This window comes from Mobula hypostoma, chromosome 14 (genome assembly GCF_963921235.1).
Source record: "Mobula hypostoma chromosome 14, sMobHyp1.1, whole genome shotgun sequence".
NCBI lineage: Eukaryota > Metazoa > Chordata > Chondrichthyes > Myliobatiformes > Myliobatidae > Mobula > Mobula hypostoma.
The window spans coordinates 28,115,054-28,141,255 of record NC_086110.1 but is presented as its reverse complement, the minus strand read 5'-3'; the positions used below and the strand labels follow the sequence as shown (position 1 = coordinate 28,141,255).

General features: G+C 37.3%; 1 protein-coding gene across 12 annotated transcripts in view; it reads left to right on the top strand.

The window, feature by feature from the left end:
- fto (FTO alpha-ketoglutarate dependent dioxygenase) overlaps positions 1-26,202 on the top strand; it is a 377,466-nt gene that overhangs the window by 45,133 nt on the left and 306,131 nt on the right. The window contains exons 2-3 of one of the 12 annotated variants that reach the window (XM_063066851.1): positions 3,107-3,183; positions 25,836-26,190. The exons of 9 other annotated variants lie outside the window; for them this stretch is intronic. The gene's annotated coding sequence lies outside the window, so the exon portion shown is untranslated. Of the gene's footprint in view, positions 1-3,106; positions 3,184-25,083; positions 25,538-25,835; positions 26,191-26,202 lie in introns of those variants that run through there. 2 more of the 12 variants (XM_063066853.1, XM_063066850.1) reach the window with 2 other exon arrangements.

Here is a 26,202-nt window from a genome sequence, read left to right as displayed (position 1 = left end):
CATCATTGTTATAGTCCTAATTTAAATATCTGTTTCTTATTATGGGATTTTTCTTGTTCTCAGGATTAAGTGAGCATGACTATTTGGTTTGCATTGCCATTGCAGAGACTTGCTTTCATTATTTCTGGATCTGGAGTTTGAATCACTTATTTACGAAATGTCTCATGCTTTTCAATATTGATATTGTCTTAAATTGCACTTCTCTTGGTGGTTTTGCAATGACGAGGTTGCCACTGTTTGAAGCAAATGTTCCATTCAATGAAACTTAAAGGAAATACTAGTTAAAGTACAAGATACAATAGTTTACCATTTCTCGGACATCGGATTGGATAATTTTACTGTTGTTTAAGACATTTAATATTTTATCAAAATCAGGCAGTGTAGTATCATGAAGGTTTAGTAAAGAAGCTTGTAACTTATTTATCAAGCTATTTCTTTTTTCTGTTTGATCACATTGGCAGTTGTGCACTCTGTCAGACAAGTAGCACTTTGTATGGACAGCATGAGACAGGAGCATGGGGATGTAGTGTGCTAATAGATACACTCACGTAATCTTCTGCTGAATTCTCTGACAGGTATTTTCTTTTGTTCTTTGTCTCAACCCATGATCTGCCATGGATCGGTGACATTTTTTGTTGGAGATCAAACAAGCTTGTGACACCTGATTACATTGTACAGGTTGTTTACAGTTGCATTCTCAAGAACCCCTAGACAAGATGGAATAGTTCACCTGAAGTAATTAAATTTGCACCTGGGATACCAGTCCTGACAAGAATGCAGGGGATTTTGGGTAACCGTCCCCTTAAGCAGCTTTTAGCAGGTACAAAAGGATAGAAGCGTGTAGATTGGTAAGCAGTGTTATTACTATCTGCCAGTCAGACTTGTCAGTACAATAGACTATCAATATGAAAGACATGGCGCCAGGCCTTTAGTCCAATAGCCAAAGGGCACCAAAGTGTTTGGACAAACATTGATTTGGTGCCTAACTAAATTTTATTTGCTTCCATGAATTAGTTTTTCTGAAAGCACCACAGTAATGCCAAAATGTTGTTACATCTATCAATTGTGGTCTTGTGATGATTTGTGGCTCCACAAAGTGCTAAGACTGACCTGTCCCAATCGTCAGTCATGCTGTATAACATAGGCTGGATTAAGTAATTATTTCTAGTCCTCTGATTACAAGTAAGATTAATAGATTTTGAAGGGACTTTAATGGAAATCTGACCCATCTGGCTCTTGCATTATTCCTTATTTACCACACTCTCATCTTGCTCACCTTTGGGCTATAACATAGTGTAATTTATGTTTGTTTGCCATCTGAGAGGCTAGAGGTCAGTTTTAATGAGCTAGGTAAGGTTCTGAAAATTGAAAAACATACTGCATGGAGGTCAGTCTGTAAATATCGCTGGTGCACCTCATATTTCAGTGAAGAAAACTCAGGGCATTAGGGAAAGATGGTAAACCTAATTTATTTTCGTGAATAAAACTTGTTTAGCAGATTAGCTCAGAGATTTCAATGTCTTGTATTACTCTTGGATTTTGCATTGTATCAACTTGTTCTTTGTTGTAATTTGCATGAAAAATAAAACTTCATGGTCTCTGAAGGGCTCTACCACTTGTGTTCTTGATACTTATTGCTTGTTTATTTATTATTTGCACATTTTGTTGTCTGTTACACATTGGTTGTTTATCTTTGCTGTTTTTCATTGATTTTATTGTATTTCTTTGTATCTACTGCAAATACCAGCAAGAAAATGGATCTCCGAGTAATATATGGTCACATGCAGTATATGCACTTCGATGATAACTTTGAACTTCAGTTTGTTATTTGGTTCCCTGAAAACATTTTTAGCTATAGTTTGCTATTCAGCCAGTTTTTTTTATATGGTGACATTTTCACAAAGCAATTGTAGGTTCAGTTGGAACAAGACCCAGCTCACACGCAAGTTTTTCTGACGTAAGTTGTGTTGCTCTTGGTCATATAATGGTTGTTATTTAACTTTATTACAGTTATAACTGTATAAATATTCTTCCAGAAATTGCTATTTTTAGAGTCAAACTTCATTAGTTTCATTAAAAAATGCATTTTCTTGTAGAGTTGTGATTATCAAAGAATGACTAATAATAGTAAATAAGAGTTTTTAATCACGATTTTTGTATATCACTTCTGGGTGTGTAGTGATCAATTTGAAAATCTTTCAAACATCCATATTTGTATCTACATAGCAAATATAATGTGCAAACCAGTAATTGTGAATGTTCAGTAAAAGCAAATATATACACAAATTTCTGAATTATGGCAAAAAGTAGATAACATTATGAATTGAATTATGATTTATCCCTGGAGGTGCCTATTAGTATGACAGATGCATATTGGCAGCCAGAAAAGAGAATGGAATTCTTTGCTGCAGTGTTTGCAGCTTCCAAAGTATAATTAACAATATTCAAAGCAAGTATGATATTTAAATGCATATTGTTTTCTTTGAAAGAGATAAGATTTTTAGAGCAACATTTTACTTTTGAAGATATCCAAGATAATGAGTCCTATTTTTCACAATGTTGATATTCAAAGAAGATCAATTTCTTGAGGGACAGTTTAGAGAATGTGTGATCTGCAAAAAAAATTATTGAAATGAAATAATTTATTCTAAAACAAGACAAAATTTTAAAGCACTGATTTTAAATGTGTTGCAAAATTGAACTATCTTTACTCTGGATTCCTTTGTTGCTTTTATTCTGATAATTATTTTTATGAGAACATGCATTTATTTTACCGGTCCTTTTAAAATTGTGGCCCAGATACAAGGTAACAAAGAAAGTAATTGTGCAATAATAATATACTTGCATAATAACTTTATCATAGGCATTATTGTGTAAGCTGCAAAACAAATGATTGCTGGAGTTTAAAATTTGAGATGTAAACAGAGGAAACATTTTGAAGACAATGCTTTAAAAAGGAATAGATGAATTTGAGAAAAATGAGCACAGATGGTGTTGAAAGGCGGCAGAATTATTTGCTTTAGTGATTGCTTGTATACTTATAAACTTTTTTTTCTTTTAATGATAAGATTATATTTAAGTTGTACTTTTTTATGTCCTGATGAAGGGTCTCGGCCTGATACGTCGACTGTACCTCTTCCTAGAGATGCTGCCTGGCCTGCTGCGTTCACCAGCAACTTTGATGTGTGTTACTTTTTTATGTTGCTTCCTTTTTCAGTGAAATGGATGGAAAATTGTTAAGAACTCTTTGAAACTTTTATATTTAAACAAGTGAAGTGAGCAATATTATAGCAATGGTGATGGCAGTTAGGTGAAAGCCTGAAGAGTAGGTTTGTGTGCAAACCTTTACATTTGAGTTGACTCAAATATAATGGTGTACTAATTGTAAGTATCCACTGCACTGTGGCCAACTTGAACTTTCTATTTCACCAAATGCCTTTCTGCACTATATCCATATCCCTTCGTTCTCTATATACTCTATTTATCAGCAAATTCCAAAGTTTTCAGTCATTTGATTGAAGGCATTTTCCTTGTTTCAACTCTCACTTTCAGAGCACCTGTACTCTGTGTCTGAATCAGAATTAGGTTTAATACCACTGGCATATGTCATGAGATTAGTTTTTTTTGTGGCAGAAGTACACTGCAATATATAATATAAAAATTATGTAATAAAATTATGCAATAAAATAATAACAAATTATGTCTGATCTTAGTTCTAGACTCCACAGGCATGGCATGTCCTCTCGGCTTCTATCCTGCCGAGTTAATTAATTTTCCATCTTTCAATATGATCACCTTGCATTCTTTGAATGTAGGTGTGCTTGTTTGTCGCCTTATCTTAGAAATCAGTTCAGTGAACCTTCTTAATTTGTCTCTACGTATAAGCCAAGTATATCCTTCCTTGGGTAAGGCTGGGTAATCCAAGTAAAGTCTCCCTAAACTTCTGTATAATTGCACTAAGTTCTTTCTGAGTATATTCCAATCACTTTATAATACAAGTTAAGATACAAATTGTTTTCCAATTAACTTGTTCTACCTGTATATGAGAATTCACAAAACAAATTTTAAAAAATGCCATCCACAATAGTTTGCTAAGTGAGATTTTAGTAGTTTATTTTCCCCTACTGGACTTAAGTTTGGGAAGGTAACTGCTGACAGCCATCAACATAAAAACTTGTCAGTGAGTAAATATGCTTTCATTGTCCCAGTGGACTAAGTTCAAGCTAGATACCACTTACTCAACAAAGGCATGGCATCCTTTTGCACAATTGGTACCTTTTGATTTGGCGTACTGAATATACATTGAAATTTTACTTTTAAAATCATTTCATGGCCTGATCGACACCCTCTTGTATTCTGACCTTATTTGCATCCATTCTTCCACTCCCCAATAATACATCAGAGATGTTTTGACATTTTAAGAATGATCCTGAAATGACTTTTTCATCTTTATGTGTACTTTCGAAAACCTCTTCAAACCCTTTCTTATTACTTGTAATACTTTTTAAGTTATAATGGTGTAAAAGGGGGGCATTTGGCCTATTGCTCTGTGATGTATGATGGATTCCAGGACAGCAATCCCATTGTTCCCATTACCTCTTTCCCTTTTTCTCTGTACACCAACAATTTTTACTCTTCCACATGTCCAGCAATTGCAGCTAGTCTACCAAGAGGCCATTGGGAACCAGGTGAAAACTGGTGCACCTGGAGGAAACACAGCCAGTCACAGAGAGAACTTTCAAACTCTACAAAGACACCACTCAAGGAATGCCGGCCTCTGGAGCTGTTGAACCATTGTTACTCACCAGCCATCTTGTTTGCACACTTATAATTTTGTTGTGAAAGCTCATTGTCTTTACAGCTTTATTAAACATGCTTGTAGATTGTCATGCTAAAGCAATATACAGTATTTTGTAAATATTGTCCCGTTCTAAAATGATTCTTGGTGTCATTTTAATAAATATTAGGAATATTAAAGTAAAGTGAAATTTACTTCATTAGTATAATGGTAACAAATAAGGATTATTATTATCAGATAATTATATATAAGCTCCAGGGCACAATTAAATTGGTAGAAAAGAATCTTGAGTTAAAGGGATTTTAGTCTGTCACTAGGGGGCACTGGAACATCATGGTGCAGAACGAGGCCTAGCTTCCCATTTTCTGGTTTTCTAAGCCGAGTCCCTGACATGAAGTATTTTGTTTTATTATTGGGGGCATAGTGTAATGTATTCAGCACCATTCAAGTCTGCCATTCAATGCCCAGAACATGCCCTTTTCACAGTTATGCCCTGTTAACTATACTGATTTGGTATAATAATTAGCTAGATTTAACACTAACTGTGGTAGCAACTCACACCCTAAAATTTTCCCATTGTTTTGAGTACGTGACAGGAGTGTACATTCTGTGAAATAAATTAAGGAGGTCAGAAACCTGCTCTCTTTATCTACAGCGCTATTTTCTGCATCATTGTTTCGAAAACAATATATTAACTTTTTTCTCTCTCTATGTTGTTGTACTGCTCAGTCTGCATTGGCTGTTATTCGCAGTCAAAGACAGTGTTAATCTTTCATCCTTGAGAATGCTTTGAAAGCTAAGAATTAACCTGAAATATAACACCTATTTTATTTTGCTTCTCTCCAATCTGTATGAGAACTAGTTCCAGTGAAAAAGCAACTAAAAATATTCCACTTTTAGCTCAAATACTAAAAAAATTAATTTAAGATTCACCTTACCCTCATTTATTTGTTTATATCCCCCTTTCTATTTGGTTGTAGTGAAAATATATCAAAAGGACCATGTTCATATTACTAACTTGGAAAGATTAAATAATTTATTTCCACTCTATGATGTTAAGCAGCTTATTGTTTATCACTGTTCTCTGATCCACAACATTCCATATCATTACTTTTATACTTTTATCAATGAAAATTATTTTATTAACAAATTGGACATGTTGTGTTAGGTAGAGATTCCTAGTGTAATAACACTTAGAGAATGCATTGTTGTACATAAATGACGGCTGCTACAGAGATGCTAAAATTTCATGGTTGGACTCCCGACGAATCCTCGTTCTAGTTGGCAAAATGGGCATGGAAGTTGTTCTTAAAACTCTGGTTCTATCATTAGTGCCTCTGGGAATTGTTTTGTGGTTATAGGGAGCTTGTTGCCAGATTTTACTCAGCACAATTTGTACAGTAACATTTGCTGTGTGCATTGATATATCTTATGAAGCAAAATCTGGTCTTGGCTTGCACAATTTATTATTGGTGTCTGATAGCCAAAACAATTTAATGGTATTTAAACCTGTATAAGTGGTTCAATTAACTCTTTCTCCCCTTTTAAACTTGGCTGCCTTTGACTTGGATGTTTATAAATTACTTAGCATGCTTAACAATACTTGCCTGTAGTTCTCTTGTCATAGTCTTTAACCTGATACTGGCAGAGCAAGTCATTTATTTATGTACTATAAAAACAGCTTAATAATCATTTAGCTTGATGATGTATGTTGATAACATAATTTTTTTCTCTCTGTACAGTAGTTATTGCCCGGACCTTGCTGGTAAATACCAGAGGCTGCAAATGAAACTTCCCAGATTTATCCATTTAAGTGGAGTTAGGGATTTCCATGCTTGTGTTGTTGAACTTGGAAGTATCAAATTTACCCATAGATTTGAAATGTCCTATGTGTTACTTATGGAAGCTTAATTTTACTGAGATTCCTCAGCAGTTATATTGGGGGAATCACCTTGTGGACCCTGCACCAAGTTAGACCTGGTGTAGGATCTACTTTTTCAAGGGTTTTGATAAAGATTGTGGGGATGAGAAGTAAAGTAAGGAAATATTTTTAAAATTATTAAACTAAACAAAAAAATAATTAAAGTTGATTTTATTTTTTATTATTTTAATTATTAATTTATGAATAAAACTATGCACCATTTTAATGGTTTTAAATTTGAAATAGAAATTTCAAATACTGCATAAATGATTAGAAAAATGACATTTCCCTGTCCACTGTGTACAGATGGAAATTTAATACATCCTTCTGCTTTTCCATTTTTTTGAAATGAGAAATTGGCTTGGTGTTTTGAGGTTAGTCATTTTCCTAGTACAGGAAATGCACCTGCTTCCAACATTTACAGAAGGCTCAAGGCTTCTGTTAACGAAAGGAGTGCACCTGCTAAAAGAGGATGCACAAGTGTGAAGGGAACTTGAAAATAGATTATGCTGTCAAGACATTTAGAATGATACTGTGACTTTATTGATAGTATCTGTTGGGGTGAGGCTCAGGGGCATAATACCAGCAAAAAGAGGTCTCGTGAAAATTATCTATCATTTTAACTTCCTATTATCATTACTTAAAGTGTTAAATCATGTGTGACAAATCTAACGCCGAACTGTGCAAGTAGATTGTCGATACTATTTCATTAGAATGTAGCAAGGATCTTCTCTTAAATTAAAATGATATGCAGATATTATATACAGAATAGTGTACTTCAGAATAAGGAAATTGCAAGACAAATTTAATGATGTAAAAGCAAAATTAGATGTAATGTAGGTGAACTTTTATCTTCCTTGGGCTAGATAAACATAATTTGCATATGCATGACAGCTTTTGTGTGGGAACTAGAAACTAAAGCTTTTGATAAATAGGAATGAGCAAAGGCATTTGACTTGGAACACAAGACCTATTTAATAGCAATACAGCAAAGAATATAAAACTTTGTTTTCTTAGGTTACTGTTTTTCTGTTATTTGATTGAGGGTTACAACAGTGACCAGAATGACCTGACTGCACTTGCTTCCTTGGGCTAAATGTCTCTAGATTGTAACTCCGAAGTTGTTAGCTTTGAGCATCTGTGCAGACCTAAGGCTGTGCTATTGGACAGATTTGTTCAGGTGTGAATTATTACTCTAAGGGCCACTAAATGCGTTACAGGAATCCTTTTTCTACCTATCATAACACTCATTCATCGCAGTGTTTGTGCATGAGACACATGTTGACTTCATTGGACTATTTTGGGCTGTGATGAATACTCAACTACTCAAGTATTGCTTCTGTGGATGATTTGCAGTGCAACTTTAACTCGACAGAAGAACAAGGCACATTTTTATTTGGAAAAGATTAGCTTTGTGCTGTGCATCAAATTAAGATGGCCTAAAGGCACATAAACTGTCTATAGCAAAATTCTTTTCTGAGGAAAGGTAGACTGTGCTTAACTGAAATTATTTGAAAGTTGTGCCAGGAGCAGAACCAAGCATTCCTAAAATTGAGGTTCAAGTTCATCAAAGGACCTCTCGCATGCTATTCACAAAAGCAGCTTGCAATAGGGAAAGCTGTGTAATCTAAGCTCTTCTGACTGTCAGTTGTAAATGTTGGTTGACACTACCAAGAGGAGGGTACTTGCGTGCTTCTACAATAGCAGAATTCTGCATCTGAGTGTCAAAGTCCAGACCAGCAACTGAGTGGCAGATCCATGTTGGCTTCCTTATGACATACTGGACTGGTTGTAGAGGACAGGAACCAATTCAGTCTCCACCATGTGGTATCAAGAAACCCAGAAGACCAAAGGCAGCGTTACAGCTATAGTGTTGAAGATTTATGCTGTCTAATTCTAATGCAGTTCTAACCCAGCTGTATACGTGAAATTACAGCGTTGATATCTGCAGACATTGTAGAAAGATGTCCTAGAAAGTGGTATTAATAAAAAGCAGGATAAATAGAATCTGCCTAAATTGCCAAGCTCTATACTCTCCATAATCAGTAACTTAATGGAAGGTATATTAACAACACTACAAAGCTGTACTTCCTGTCAATAACATTATGAATGCTGCCAAGAATGTTTCACTGGCGCTGTTCACTGTTGATATTGTGTTATATCCTTGGCCCAAAGAACTGAGTTCCAGAGCCTTTGATATCAAGGCAGCATATATTGAAATATGTCATCAAGCAGCCTTAGTAAAATTGAAGTCAATGGGAATTGATCAAAATCACTGTACTGGTTAGAGTCATATTTAATAAAGTGGAAGGTGATCAGTCCAAAAATGCCTTTGCAGAAATTTCTCATGGCACTATTATTGGCCCAAAACACCTTCACCTATATTATCAATAACATTCCTCCTTCGTGAAGTATGTAAAGGAGCTTCACTGGTAGGACAAGGATGATATTTCCCTTTCATTCTCAATTTCTCAGAAAATGACTAGCCCACATTTTATACAATATTCAGACAAGGTCTGATCTGTGGTTTCAATATTACTTACCACTTAAATGCCCAGCAATTACCATTTACCATTTAAGAGATCTCAATCATTTGTGTCTGACATCCAACTGTAGTACCTTCATCACGTTTCTGACCACTAAGGTAGCTGTGTAGTTGGGAGATACCACTGGCCAGAAACTTAGCTGGACCTACAACAGGAGTACCATGGCTAAAGACCAAGTTAGAGGTTATCTGTCTTATGGCAGTGACTCGTGACCTGACCTCAGGAAGCCATCTTCAAGGTAAAGTTGTGATGTAAACTTGCCTGAATAAATCGAGTTCAGGCAACATTCAAAACTCAGCACCATCTGGATCAAGATAACCTGTTAGATTGATGCCTCCTGCTACCACCCTAAAAACTCACTTTACACTGAGGTTGCAAGTGTGTACCATGTGAAAAAATGCACAAGTTAATTGTCAGGACTTCTTTGGCAGCACCCCTCATAGTTGTCAGCTCTACCTGAAAGAAGAATAAAGACAGGAAGACTACCATTGGTTTCTGCCAAGTCACATACTATCCAGATTTTAGGTTGCCATTTCTTCATAATTGTTGGAACTAAATTATGAGTGTTGTTTGTTTGCCAGAAGAACTTCAGCAGTCAAAGTAGCTCAAAACAACTTTATCAAGGACAGGGAACAATGGGTAACATATATCCTTGCCAGTGATGCTCCCAGTTTATAGCTTAATAATAAAATGTCTATTTAGAATTAGCTGAAATATTAGTTTCAGCTTTATATTTCAAATATAAAATGAGAATAAGTTACTTTTGCTGAACTAAGTTTAAATCCAATTTCGAGGTCTAAGTTTAGTTTAAAATATATACAGAGCTCTTGTATGAACTTATAAGTGCTGTTAAATTTGCTGTACTCTTTCCCAGGATAGGAAAAGATATGTTGGTCTCTGAAGCTGTGAACTGCTACTTACTTATTCAGTCACCCATCTGGTATAGCTTGACTTAACATTTCTTTTTTTGTGGAATTTGCGAGTACCTTGATGTATTTGACATCTGCATGACAGCTTCCTTGTGTTTGAAAGGTGCAGTATGCTGCAATAACCCTGCTGTGTATATTTGTCTATGCATCAAGCTGAGGAGCAGCACTTAGCCATAAATGACAATCTAATGTGAGCAACTACTAAAACTCAAGTTCATTTTTTTGTTGTTATTTTGGTATAGGTTACTTTTTTGACATGGACAGGGATGTGTGTGTGTGAGAGAGAGATGATTTATATGTTTTCCTGGTTTCTATAACTTTTCGTACTCAAGCTGTATGGAATGATGAACACTGTAGTACTATAATATAATGGAATTACTTATCTTCATTTTTAAATTTCAGTACAGGTTACTACATTTTTAATGAAATCACTGTTATTTGGTTATCAGTAAGAAAAAGTTAGCAATTAAGACCATAAGATATAGGAGCAGAATTAGGCCATTTGGCCCATCGAGTCTGCTCCATCATTTCATTATGGCTGATCCATTTTTTTCTCTGAGCTCCTGCTTCTCCCCACCCCCCTCCCCCATATCCCTTCATGCCCTGACCAGTCAAGAATCTATCAATCTCTGCCTTAAATATACATAAAGACTTGGCCTCCAGAGCTGACTGTGGCAATGAATTTCACAGATTCAGCACCGTCTGGCTAAAGAAATTCCCTCTCATCTCCATTCTAAAAGGATGCTGTGTCCTCTGGCCTCATACTCTCCCACCATAGGAAACATCTTTTCTACATCCACCCTGTCAAGGCCTTACACCATCCAAAAGGTTTCAATGATGCTACCGCTCATTCTTCTGAGTTCTAGTGAATACATGCAGAGACATCAAACACTCTTCATATGACAAGCCATTCAATGCTGCAATCATTTTCCTGAATCTCCTTTGAATCCTCTCCAGTTTCTGTACATCCTTTCTAAGATAAGGGGCCCAAAACTGCTCACAATACTCCAAGTGAGGCCCCAACAATGTTTTATACAGTCTCAATATTACATCCTTGCTTTTATATTCTAGCCCTCTTGAAATGAATGTTAACATTGCCTTTGTCTTCCTCACCAGAGACTCAACCTGCAAATTAACCTTTAGGGAATCCTGCACAAGGACTCCTAAGTCCCTTTGCACCTCACTTTTTTGTATTTTCTCACCATTTAGGAAATAGTCAACCTTTTCATTTCTTATACGAAAGTGCATGACTATGCACTTCCTAACACTGTATTATAACCGCCACTTCTTTGACCATTCTCCTAATCTGTCTTGGTCCTTCTGTGGGCTCGCTACTTCCTTAAAGCTACCTGCTCCTCCATCTACCTTCATATCATGTGCAAACTTTGCAACAGAGCCATCAATTCCACGATCTAAGTCATTGACATATAACGTAAAAAGTATTAGCCCTGATACAGACCCCTGTGGAACGCCACGAGTCACTGGTAGCTAACGATAAAAGGCTCCATTTACTCCCACTCATTGCCTCCTGCCAAACAGCCACTGCTCTATCCATGCTAGAATCTTTCCTGTAATACCATCGGTTCTTAACTTGTTAAGCAGCGTCATGTGTGGCACCTTGTCAAGACCTTCTGAAAATTCAAGTATACAACATCAACTGATTCTCCTTTGTCTATTTTGTTTGTTATTTCTTTAAAGAATTCCAACAGATTTGTCAGGGGAGATTTTCCCTTGTGGAAACCATGCTGATTACAGCCTACTTTATTATGTGTGTCCAAGCATCCAGAAGCCACATCCTTAACAATCGACTCCAACATCTTCCCAAATACGGAGGTCAGACTATCTGGCCTATAGTTTCTTTTCTTCTGCCTCTCTCCCTTCTTAGAGAGTGGAAAGACATTTGCAATTTTCCAGTCTAGTGATTCTGGCAAGATCATTACTAATGCCTCCGCAGTCTTTTCGGTCACCTCTTTCAGAACCCTGGAGTGTACATCATCTGGTCCAGGTGATAGACCTTTCAGTTTCTCCTTAGAGAAAGTTCTTGGTAAACTGAAGTGTGTGAAGTTTCAGGTTCTTCTGTAACTTCACACACTTCTTGCCCCCTGACACCTGGAACTTCCACCATACTGCTAGTGTCTTCCACAGTGAAGACTGAGTAGATACCTATTACCTGGTGCAGCAATAGATTGCAACTCAAACTGGAATGGCACAACTGTTTACTTTCATCTTGCCCACACACTTGACCTACCTTGTTTCTTTGAAAGTACGAAGTCTCAAATAGAGTGCGGACCTTTCTCAAAAGAACTGGAATGCAATTTGGCTGTGACCTTATTTGGCAACTCTGAGCATACAGCTAAGGTGAGATAATGGCTTAAATTTGGGGCATTGATAAATCATGCAGGAAGTAATCATGAGAAGGCCAAATAAGGATTGTTTAAAATTGCTAACTGTATGAAGTTGATTTGACGTCACTTGCACAAAATTCTACATGCATACAAGGTCCACAACAGCATTGATGCTAAATAGTTAATTTTTGTGTTCTATTTAGCCCCAGGAAAGGTGATAGAAGACTGAAATACAACCAATGTTTCTTTAAGGATGTCAACAGGGACTAATCGGGAAATTATAGGTTGGTGAGCCTTACTCTAGTGGTTGGCAAATTATTGGAAAAGAATCCTAGGGACAGGATTAACTTGCATTTGGAAAAGGATGGGCTTATTCTGGATCAAAAGCATAACTTCCCATGGGAAAAGGCCTGTATGTATTTACCTATTTCGCAAGTTTGACTGAGTCTTTTTTTAAGTGACAGTGATAAATGATGAGGGCAGTGTGGTGAATATTGTCTACATGGACTTCAGAATAGCGTTGGATAATGTCCCTTATGGTAGGCTGGTCCAGTAGATAAAGTCATATGGGGTCCACCGTGAATTAGTAAAATGGACCCAAAATTTGTATGATTGTAAAAAAAAGTTCAAAGTAAAATTTGTTATAAGAGTACATACATGTCACCACATACAACCCTGAGATTTTTTTTTTCTGCGGGCATACTTAGCAATTTTTTAGAACAGTAACTGTAAACTGGATATATAAAACTGTAAACAAACTGCAAATACAGATAATAAATAGTAATAAATAACGAGAATGAAATAACAATATTACAGAGTCATTAAATGAGTGTAGTTATCCCTTTTTGTTCAAGAGCCTGATGGCTGAGGGGTAGTAACTGCTCTTGAACCTGGTAGAACAAATCTCGAGGCACTTGTACCTTCTACCTGATGGCAACAGCAAGAATAGAGCGTGGGCTGGGTGGTGAGCATCCTTGGTGATGGATGCTGCTTTTTTATGGCAATGTTTCATATAGATATATTCAATGGTTGGGAGGGTTTTGCCCACTACCTTTTGTAGCATTTTCTGTTCAAAGGCATTGGTGTTCCCATACCAGGCTGTAATGCAGCCAGTCAGCACACTTTCCACGGCACATATATAGAAGTTTGCCAAGGTTTTTGATGACAAGCCAGATCTCCGCAGACTCTGAAGGAAGGAGAGGCATGTGCATATTTATATTTATATGATGTGTCCAGAATGTTGCGGTAGGGGAGTGTTTTCCTGATTATCAGCACATTGTTGACCAGCAATTGTTAATTGTTTGTGATATTTATTAATGATTTTGATGAAAATGCAGGTGATGTAAATTGATGGGATTGTGGATAGAGAGGAAGGTTGTTAAAGGATACAGATCAGTTGGAAATTTAAGCAGAGAAATGATTGGTAGTTTAATTCAGACTTTTATGAGTTGCACCTCCAGAAGGTCAAATTTAAGAAGAAAGCCTACAATAAATAGCAGGACTCTTAGGAGCACTTGTGTACAGTACAAAGGGACCTTAGAGTTCAAGTCCATAGCTCCTGGAAAATGGCAACACAGCTGGATAATGTGACAAAGAAGGCATATGGCATACTTATCTTCATTGGTCTGACACTGAATATAAAAGTTGGGAAGTCATGCTGCAACTTCATAAAAAAAATGCCGTTGTTACATGTTTGTGTGTAGTTCTGCTGGCACACTGCAGGAATCTTTGGAAGAGTGTGGTGAGGAGGTTCACCAGGATCTTTCCTGGACTGGAGTTAGCTATAAAAGTGGTTGGACAAAACATGGGCTGTTTATTTTCTAGATCATCAGAAGCTGATGGAAATACGCAAAATTTTGAGAGACATAGGGTAGATAGAATCTTTCTCTCAGGGTACAAATGTCAATACCAGAAGGCATAGGGTTGCCACGGACCAACACCATGAAGCAAGGGCTCTGTGGACCCCAGGTTGGGAACCCCTAGAAAGTAAGAGCAGGGAAGCTTAAAGGAAAATTGTGAGGAAAGTGGCTTTTGTACCGAGAGTGGTGGCTGCCTGGAACATGCTCCTAGGGAAGGTGGTAGAAGGATTATTTGAGAGGCATTGAGTCAGACAAATGAATAGGCAGGGAATGCAGGGATATAGATCAAGTGCAGGTAGATTTGCTTACTTTAGTTTGACATAATGGCGCAGTCATGTTTGGTTATAGGGCATGTTGTGATGCTGTATCTTTCTTTTCTGTGTTCTGAACTGAAGGGCTGAGGCCTGCTTGAGCATTGGTTAAAGGATTCTAGTTTGTCAAGTCCATTGCCAGGGAATCCAAGGTTTTCATCTTTCTCCAAGAAGCTGCTTTCTTTAAATGTTCTATTGAACTACTCTCACTCCATCTCAGAGCAAGGTTAGGATTCCATTTTTGGTAAATGTGTTGGGTGTATGGGGTGGTTGGGTCCTGACTAAATATCAGGAAATGTCAATAGTGATTATCTAGCTTCTATCACCCAAGACAACTCCACCTTCACGTAGGACTTAGGTCTGGGTACACGCTGTCTCGCTGAAGGAGCTCTGTCTATGGCGAATATTTGGCACCAGAAAAATAACCAGACTAATGGTGGTGGTGTCACCTAAAATCACTGAAGTCTCTGGCAGCAGGGAAATGGATTCCAAGCTTTGGTGGAGGATTGTCTTTGTACAACAACAGCAAAGGTTGAGCGACGTCTAGTGTAGGATTCCCAACTGGGAACACCAGTAGAGGTCAAATGCTGTAGTTAGATGAGCACCGTGGCAACAGAAGGCAACGGCAAACCACTGTTGAAATTTTTGCATAGTCAATCATGGAAAGAAACAAAAGAAGGAAACCAGACAACAGCGTGAATGGGGTTGATTCTAATCAACAGAACAACACCTCACTCAGTAGGGGTAGTCTAATGCTGCAGGTGACACCAGACTGTCATCCAGGGACTGTAAGCAATAAGGAAAGGCTAAGGGTAGCAACATGGAATATTCATACACTTTACCAGAAAGGAAAGTTGGACAACACATTAAATGAAATGAAAAGGTTGGGAGTTGATATCTTTGGCCTGTCAGAAATTAGATGGACCGACAGTGGCAAATTCACTAAGAATAGTTCTCTGGTAATGTGTTCTAGAGGTCAACAGCATATGTATGGAGTTGGAATTACTTTAAACAAACAAGTATAAAAATGTCTTATGGGATATTGGGCGATATCCGATTGGCTGCTTTTAGTTAAATTAAGGGGTAACCCTTTTAACATTAGCATAATCCAAGCCTGCACACCAATAAATGATGCAGATAAAGAGAATATCAACTGGTTTTATGAAGATCGTGACAGTGCTTATGAGCAATGTAAATCTCAGGATATAAAACTAGTCATGGGAGATTTTAATGCCAAAGTTGGACAGGAAAGGGTTGATAACATCATAGGACCCTTTGGATTAGGGGAGAAAAATGAAAATGGAGAAAAGGTTTACTGATTGGTGTGTCAGAAGCAACCAAGTGATCACCAATACTTGGTATAAAAGCCATCCATGTAGATTGTGTACTTGGATTAGCCCTGGAGATAGAACAAGGAATCAAATAGATTTCATTACCATCAATGAATGCTTTAGAAATAATAATCACAAATTCTAAGGCCTTCTCAGGAGCAGACTGTGGTTCAGATCACCATTCAGTAATAGCTACCATTAAAACAAAATTAAACTGAAACGTGGAAAAAAGAGAAAGAAGTATATGTTGGGAGAACTTAAAAAATATAGCATACTTAAGCAACAATTCAAGACAGCTGTAGAAGAACACCTCAACGAAAACGTAACAACACCTATTTGGGACAGATTTAAATATGCTATACAGCAATCAGCAAAGTAGATAATCCCAGTACAAGAAATTCAACACACCAACAAGGGATGGGCAACCCAAGAAATTCTAGATCTGATGGAATAAAGAAGGTTAGTGAAGAATAGTGAAGTGCAATACAGAGAGCTAGACAGACAATTGTGCAATATTGCAAAGTAAGAACGGCTGAATCAAAAGTGCAATGAAGTAGAAGGTCATATTAACAACAGCAAAGAAATGCACAAGAAAATTAAGGAAATTACTGGAATTAAGAAAACCTCCTCCACAGGATGCAGAAGATCAGCAGACGGATCCATACTAACAGATCCAGATAAAGTATGTGAGAGGTGGATTCAGTATGTAGAGCAGCTGTTTGAGGATAATAGAGGGGAACCCCCAGATGTTAAACACCCTAGTTCTAGCCCACCTATTACCAACGAAGAAATAACTAAAGCAGTGAAAAGCATGAAACATGGTAAAGCTACTGGACCTGATGAAATTTCAGTGGAAATGATACAAGCGCAAGAAGATCTGGGCATAGATTTTTTTTTTGAACTGTTTTAATGGCATATATGAGTCTGGTGTATTGCCTGACAATCTCTTGAAATCGGTATTTATAACTCTGCCAAAAATTCCTGGAACTATTGACTGCGAAAATTATAGAACAATCAGTCTTATGAGTCACATAATAAAGATTTTGTTGAGAATTGTTCTGAGTTGAATTTAAAAACAATTTAAGGCCAGAAACTTCTAAACTGGGTTTATTGAGGATAGAGGAACTAGGAATGCAATTTTCATACTACAAATGCTTTCAGAAAGGGCAACTAAATATCAAAATAATGCCTTTTTATGTTTTATTGATTTCACTAAAGCATTCGACAAAGTGCAACATGAAAAATTATTTCAAATTCTTGTTAAACTGAACATTGACGGAAGGGACCAGCAACTGCTTCAAAATTTATATTGGAACCAAATGACGGCGGTAAAAATTGATGATAATATAAGCAGTTGGACTAAAATTCAAAGAGGAGTTAGACGGGGATGCGTTGCCTCACCGGAATTGTTTAGCATCTATAGTGAAATGATTCTCAGAGAATTAGAAGACCTAGATGGGATAAAAATAGGAGGTGTTAACATCAATAATATATGATATGCAGACGATACCATCCTAATAGCAAGTGTTGCAGAAGACCTACAAATCCTCCTAGACAAAGTAGGACAAACAAGTGCAGATTTTGGTCTAACCATCAACTGTACAAGAAGCCAAATGTATGGTAATATAAAAACAGCAGAATACTCCCAACTGCCAATTGTACTTCGGTAACCAAGAGATTGAACAAAAGACCAGCTTTAATTACCTTGGTAGCTTTATATCACAAGATACTAGAAGTAAAGTAGAAATAAAAAGAAGAATTGCCATTGCCAAAACCAACTTCGAAAAAATGAAAACCATTTTTACCAACAGACACATTTCTATGACAACAAGGCTTAGGCTACTAAAATGTTACATCTGGTCAATCTTGCTGTCTGCTTCCGAAACATGGACTATAACACCAGAACTCCAAAGAAACTTAGAAGCAACAGAACACAAAAAATGCTGGTGAACGCAGCAAGCCAGGCGGCATCTGTAGGAAGAGGTACAGTTGACATTTCGGGCCGAGACCCTTTGTCAGGACTAACTGAAAGAAGAGATAGTAAGAGATTTGAGAAGGGGAGGGGGAGATCCAAAATGATAAGAGAAGACAGGAGGGGGAGGAATGGAGCTAAGAACTGAAAAGTTGATTGGCAAAAGGGACACGAAGCTGGAGAAGGGAGAGGATCATGGGATGGGAGACCTAGGGAGAAAGAAAGGGGGAGGGGAGCGCCAGAGGATGGGCAAGGAGTTATAGTGAGAGGGACAGAGGGAGAAAAAAGAGAGGGGAAAAAAGGGGGAAAAGAAAAATAAATAAGGGATGGGGTACAAAGGGGAGGTGGGGCATTAGCAGAAGTTAGAGAAGTCAGTGTTCATGCCATCAGGTTGGAGGCTACCCAGACGGAATATAAGGTGTTGTTCCTCCAACTTGAGTGTGGTTTATCTTGAAAGTAGAGGAGGCTGTGGATAGACATATCGGAATGGGAATGGGACATGGAATTAAAATATGTGGCCACTGGGAGATCCTGTTTTCTCTGGCAGACAGAGTGTAGATGTTCAGCGAAACGGTCTCCCAGCCTGCGTCGGGTTTCACCAATACATAGAAGGCAGCATCGGGAGCACCGGATGCAGTATATCACCCCAGCCGAATAACAAGGGAAGTGTCGCCTCACTTGGAAGGACTGTCTAGAGCCCTGAATGGTGGTGAGGGAGGAAGTGTAAGGGCATGTGTAGCACTTGTTCTGCTTACAAAGATAAGTGCCGGGAGGGAGATCGGTGGGAAGGGATGGGGGGACGAATGGACAAGGGAGTCGCGTAGGGAGCGATCCCTGCGGAAAGCAGACGGGGGTGGAGGGAAAGATGTGCTTAGTGGTGGGATCCCATTGGAGGTGGGCAAGACCTGACGCAGGCTGGGAGACTGTTTCACTGAACACTTACGCTCTGTCCGCCAGAGAAAGCGGGATCTCCCAGTGGCCACACGTTTTAATTCCATGTCCCAATCCCATTCTGATATGTCTACCCACGGCCGCCTCTACTGTCAAGATGAAGCCACACTCAGGTTGGAGGAACGACTCCTTATATTCCGTCTGGGTAGCCTCCAACCTGATGGCATGAACATTGACTTCTCCAACTTCCGTTAATGCCCCACCTCCCCTTCGTACCCCATCCCTTATTAATTAATTAATTAATTGTTTCTTTTCCCCCTTTTTTCCCTCTTTTTTCTCCCTCTGTCCCTCTCACTATAACTCCTTGCCCATCCTCTGGGCTCTCCCCCCTTTCTTTCTCCCTAGGCCTCCCATCCCATTATCCTCTCCCTTCTCCAGCCTCATATCCCTTTTGCCAATCAAACTTTCCAGCTCTTAGCTCTATCCCTCCCCCTCCTGTCTTCTATCATTTTGGATCTCCCCCTTCCCCTCCCGCTTTCAAATCTCTTACTATCTCTTCTTTCAGTTAGTCTTGACGAAGGGTTTCAGCCCAAAACGTCAACTGTATCTCTTCCTATAGATGCTGCCTGGCCTGCTGCATTCACCAGCATTTTTTGTGTGTGTTGCTTGAATTTCCAGCATCTGCAGATTTCCTCGTAGAAGCAACAGAAATATGGTTTCTTAGAAGAATGCTGAAAATATCATACAGAGATAGGGTAACTAATGAGACAGTACTCTAACGTGCCCATACAAAAAGATCTTTAATGAGAACATTAAATGAGAGGAAACTTAAATTTCTGGGCCATGTCATCAGAAAGGGAGAAATAGAATGCCTTACATTACAAGGCCATATGCTTGGGAAACGTGGAAGAGGAAGGCAAAGAAGAAAATATATGGACACTGTGACAGAATGTAACAGATCTAAGTGTGTGAGATATCATTGACACTGTGTGGGATCTTTTGATGTGGAAAGCCATGATCACCCAAGTGTGTAACACGCAAGGCACATGAAGAAGAAGTTGTTATCACCACCATTTGAATCCAATTGATAGAGTATTTAACCATTTGTTTTCTATTTTAAGATGTATATAAAGGTGAAATTTTATAGCAATTTATATGGTTGAAATATTGTGCAACAAATTTGTATGTTGTAGCATATTTTGAATCTATTAGCTGTAGAACTTTTGATCTTTGGGAGGTTGGAATCTTTCACAGGAGATTATTGAAAGTTATGGAATTTATTTTAGTCATAGAAAAAGCTTTTAAACATTTATTACTTGTGTAAACTCTCCTATGTAAATGATATATTTATTTTATCATTGCTTACAATGTTCAGATGTCAGAAGTTTTATGTAGGGTTTGCTATGCTCCCAAAAATGCCATATTAGTAGAAATCTTTGCTTATATGCCTGTGATAAATCTGTATGCATTTGTCATGAAGGTGAATGGAGAACACCGCCTCGTCACCACTCAGTGTAAATTCTTGGCCAATATTTATATGAATTTGACAGTTATTAGATTTTCTCTAGAGCCTCTACACTCATTCTTGATTCTGTGTTTATTCATTAAGATTAAAGGCAATCTTGCCTATTTATCCCCGTATTCAGTGCATCTCCAATACTGCTTTATATCAGGATTATTAAGATTTGCCTTCCTCTGCTGTCAATTTAAGCTTTATAACATTTTTCATGCCTATGCTGGCTGGAGGGAAACTAGCTAGTTTAATTCTATTTCCCAGATCTTGGTGGATATCTTTGTGGGTTACAGTGGCAAGTGCCATCAGAATATTGTTTGAGTCTTCCATTGTGCCACATTTTTTTTGGTAATTGGGTTCCAGGCCACTCACAACTTGGATGATTTTTTTTCCCCCTTCAACCTTTCTACCAATTAGTTTAAACCCATGACCCTAGTTGTTGACCTTCTCTGCTATGAGAAATCTACTCCATCTCAGCTCCTCAATTTTATGCACTTAATTTAAATCTCCCCTTTGCTTGCTTTCTTCCAAAGAACACAACCCCAGCCTCTACACTTTCCTCAGAACTACAATTCCACAGTCCTGAGACAACTATATCATTAATCTCATTTATATTCTTTTCTATTACTACTATATTCTTGTTGTATGCAGTCAGCTGAATAGAAAACAACTTTCTACCCGTGATCTAATTAATTTATCAATTTCCTTCCTCTTCAACCAATAAAAGAAAAAAATTAAAATGCAAGTAACCTTCATATATTGTATTTTATTTATTCATTTGACTCTCTACACTTCTCAGTACCCTATCATTTATTGTACTTATTGGCTTTTTTTTTATACTTCTGAAATCTATTTATCACTTATATTTTTTACTGATCAATCCACTGAAATATTGTGTAGTCTGCAGATTCCTTCTTGACTAGGAATCACACAGTCTGTTTATCTGCACTGTTTCTCTAATTAATCGGATAACTTCCCCATCTTGTTCATTTTGTTAATTCAATAAAATTATTTCAGTTCCAGGAAAGTTGTCAAATGTTCCTTTTTGTGATTGCAAGTTTTCATTGTCTGAATTTCTTCACAGCATTTTAAGAGTAAATATTAATTCTCAGGTGGGAAGGTGTCATATCATGTAAGCTGCCCATGATTAATATTTTTTTGGGCAGCTGTATGCCCATAAATGTTGTCCAGAGGCAATTTGTGGACTCCAATGGTTGATTGGCCATAGGTCACATGGAAGAATTGGAAAAGTCGCTACATAGGGTACGTGATTTATTTTGTAGGTTTGAAGGAGTGTGGATTCCATGACAGCAATGGCATGAACTTTGTTTCACCAACAGAGGCAGTCCTTCTCCTGCTGAACATAGTTGACAGGGTCTCAATTCAGTGGTAGTCATATTTGCATATTTGAAATCTGATATAAGATGATGCTGATTTACTTGTCGTTATGTGGCTCTTGTAGTCAGCATGTGTCCACCCACCCACAAAAATAACTTTGGAGCAAAATAAAATGATATTTGCTTCTGCTGAGGTGGTCAGATAATTTCTCCATGATAGAAAAATCAAAAAACTGCAGTTGGTGGAAATCTTGGAAAATATTGGAAATGGAACTGGTCAGCCATTGGTGGCAAGAGGAACAGTTAATATTTCAAATTTATGATCTGAAAGTTTCCTGTTTTACTTATTATATTTTCTTAAGTTTTGAAGATAGAACATCTATGAATGCACATGATAGTGCAAATTTACTTGGCCGGTTCTACAAGGTTTTAACTGTATCAATAAATACTTTGGCCCAGAGTATGACTCCATGCAAATAAAAAGAAGATCCTATAATTAAATTGTGATTTGTGCCATATTTGCCAATTTCAGCAAAGTGGTTTGAAGTAGGATGCACAAATAGTTTTGCGATCTCAAGAATAGGGAAAAAATACTTCTGATTGCTATCAACAAAACTCCAAGTAAAATCACTGGAAAGGATGGTGGAAAGGAAGTCCTGTGTTTGATTATGATGGTCCACATGGTTCACATTTTAAGCTCGTGCTTGAAAGGTGGTCATTTGGTAGATAATATGAAATTATGACAAGAATTTGTCATGAGGGGAGGGATAAAGAATAAATGGAAAACAATTGGAAATAATCAAAGTGGGAAAACCAGCAGAATTTTTATGTATGACTTAAGTTTTTTCCCATAATAACCAATTGCCTTACTACACACTCAAACTAATGTTTAAATTTAGTTGTTATTTTAAATACATAATGCAACTAAAACAGAAAATTATTTTACATCTTTGGGATTTCACAAAGCAGTTAACAGCCAGTGAAATATTTTTGAGGTGTCATCACTGCCACACTAAGGAAATGCAGCAGCTAATTTGTGCATTACAAAGTCAGACAAAAACCAACTGGCCATCTGTTTAAGTTGTGGAAATGTTGGTTGCTCTAATTATCCAGATACAGCCTCTCTCATTGTTCTAAACCAAGAATAATAGAATACAAGTACATTTTAATAAATGCTATGCCAGATATTCAAAGTTTGAGGCAGCATTTTACAGTATATTTGAGATATTAGATCTGTGCTTCACTGTAGTGAAATCATGCAATGGAATAACAGTCAACTCACTTTCATAAAACCTAAAAGTTTCTGAGGCATATTTTTTCAAACGTAAGGCAATTGAGGAAATATAGTTCAAATTTTAATTAAATGGGTGGCTGCCATTCTTTGTGTTCTGTGTAAAATGTGTGAAATTAAGGCTGGAAACAAGGAAATCCATTGCTGTCTGCTATTTAACATTTTAGTAATAATAAAATAGTTCAATCTAGAGTTAAATTACCACAGATAGAAATCAGCAACATTTTGGTGAAGCCAGTACAGCACAATTTGTGTTTAAATTTTACAAATTTTCTGTGAATCCTATAGCTTATAATAGATGATTAAATTGTTTTTGGCAGAAATCTCCAGGTATGGTTTCAAATGACAGCTCTGTTCATTTTTGATAATGTATAATACATTAGAAATAAAATTCACTAAACATTCCACAGTGATGTACTCGGACCAGTTGGCCACTTTATTAGATACCTCTTGTAACTAATAAAGTGGCCACTGAATATAGGTTCACCTTCTGCTGCTGTTGTAACCAGTCTAATTCAAAGTTCAACATGTCGTGCATTCAGAGATGCTCTTCTGCACACCAGTGTCGTAACACATAGTTATTTGAGTTACTGTTGCCTTCCTATCAGCTTGAACCAGTCTGGTCTTCTCCTCTGACCTCTCTCATTAACAATTCATTTTGCCTATTTTTTTTGTTTATTACACATTCTCTGTAAACTCTACATGCTGTGCATGAAAATACCAGAAGATCAGCAGATTCTGAGATGCTCAAACCACCCTGTCTGACACCGTTAATCACTTAGATGACATTTCTTCCCCATTTTTTTGTTCGGTCTGAACAACAACAGAACCTCTTGACAATGTCTGCATGCTTTTATGCATTGAGTTGTTGGCTATTTGTATACTTGCATTATCGAGCAAGTGTACCTAATAAGTAGGCACTGAATAATAATTTTATATTAGCCTTTAGTCTGGGTAAATCTACTGTGAAGGAATAATTCAATCAAAGAATTGTAAATAAAAGTTAGGTAATTGTAAATAATATAACAAGTTATTGAAAATAAGACAAAAAATCCTGAAATGATAGGTTGTTGATTAATCTATTTAATTTAATTTTGAAATAGTTATAGTTCTAGATTTTAAAATAGTGTAAGTAGCCATAAGAAACCATAAATATTAGGGGCAATCCTTTAAAAGGCCAGTTAGTCTTACATGATCATATTGACTTCCTTTTCTGTGGAAAATTAAGTGAGTGGAAAGCTTAGACTATCTGTTAGACTTTGATTTAGGAAGTGGAATAAAAGGGTATTCTACAGAATCATCCTGCACAATATCTCATTCCCTCTTGTCATAATTCCACATTTCATAATAAGCTTCCTATTTCTGTACACAATAATTATGTTGTAATCTTGCTCAGTCAGGATTATGGTTAAATCTAAATTGAAAATTGCCTAAAATAATGGTGCAAAAAGATGACTTTAATTACCCTAAGACATAATGTTTTAGTGTATTATTTCAAGTTCCAGCATGGAGTAATTGGGATTTTTAGCACCTGTTTTTTCCCCATCAAAATGCATAAAACATTGTTTTGTGCTTGTTTGTGTGGTACATATCAGCAAATGCGGAATGAGTGGAGTGCAGACAATGGTTTTGCCATTTTTGCCTTCAACACTCCAATAAACACCCACTCTCTATGGAAATGAATACACATTAGTTGTTGCAGCACACACAGAATGCTGGAGGAACTCAGCAGGTCAAGCAGCATCTATGGAAAAGAGTATAATCAATATTTTGGGCGAGACCCGAATTGCAAGGGTCTTGGCTTGCGGCGCTGACTGTACTTTTTTCAACAGATGCTGCCTGGTCTGCTGAGTTCCTCCAGCATTTTGTGTGTGTTACTTGAATCTCCATCATCTGCAGATTGTCTTGTTTGCGATTGGACATATTAGTATTTGATTGATTCCTTAAGATTGTAGCTAGTGTTCTTTTTATTGCTGCTTTTTACAGTTTTGTAAATTTGTGCTGGGGAATGCTGTAATGGATGGTAAAGGACAGTGTGGAGATTTCATAGTTTCTACTTAAGTGTAGGTGGTATGCATTCTATTGAAATCTGGCATAACTGGAAGATTGAGCAGAACTTAAAAACTTGCAGAGAAAATATCTTGGCAAAAGTTTGTGTCTTAGTAAGCCATTAAGGAAACAATCTTCCTATTTAAACTTCCGCAAGGGGAAATTGAGTCAGATAACTGCATTTCAATAAATGGAAAATAAAGCTGTGTAAGTGACATTGTTGGCTACCAAGGAGCTGTAGTGTGTCAGAAGCCAAGTATACACGTGGAGTCATTTGTAAAATGTAGCGATTTGTTTTGCGTTGTTCTGTAAGGGAGGTCAGTGCGGAGAAACACTTGGCCATATGGAAAGCCTTTGAGAAGCGAGAAAATGAACAGGTGAAGGAAAAGGAAGAACAATTGCAGTTTGCTGAGGACTGTATCATCTTGGCTGGTAACAGCCCAGGTATGCTGTGGACATGTAACACTAAAGGCACTTGAAGGGGGAGGGAAAATATTTGCTTTTTGTTCTATAGGTCTATTTCAAGCTCCAGAAGTGAGTCGCTATCTATCCATATAACATATTGACTTTCTTGTGACGCAGAAAGTCACTGACTGAATGTGTTATTTTGGCAGTGAACACATGTTGGGTTGGATTTTTCAACTAAGAAGGAGATTCTACTTCTGAAATATCTAGCTAGTGTTTGTTCTCATGGCATTTATTTGACAACTTGAAGGTCCTAACCATTCTCCCTTATTTACAGGTTCGTTAACTACAAATGGGTTCTTTGGGCACCATTACTGTTGTTGACATCCGGCAGTTATCTGCTGTCCCTTCAATATGTCTATGGATTGCTCTTGGTCCTCTACAGAAGTAGGACACCTTTCCTACTTTGGGACTCATCCATTCAAGGCCATCAATTTAATGTCTGAGAATCATGCTACTTGTAGTATTCGCCGATCTTTTCCATGATCTGAATCACTTGTGCAGTTGCAGTTATAGATTACTCCTTTTCATGTGAATAGCCAATTAACAACAGTGTATCTGCAGCAGGATAGACTATATTTAAAATGAACAGCAACACCAAATTAGCTTTCAGCCTACATTGCAACCAATAGGTAAGAGGTGCT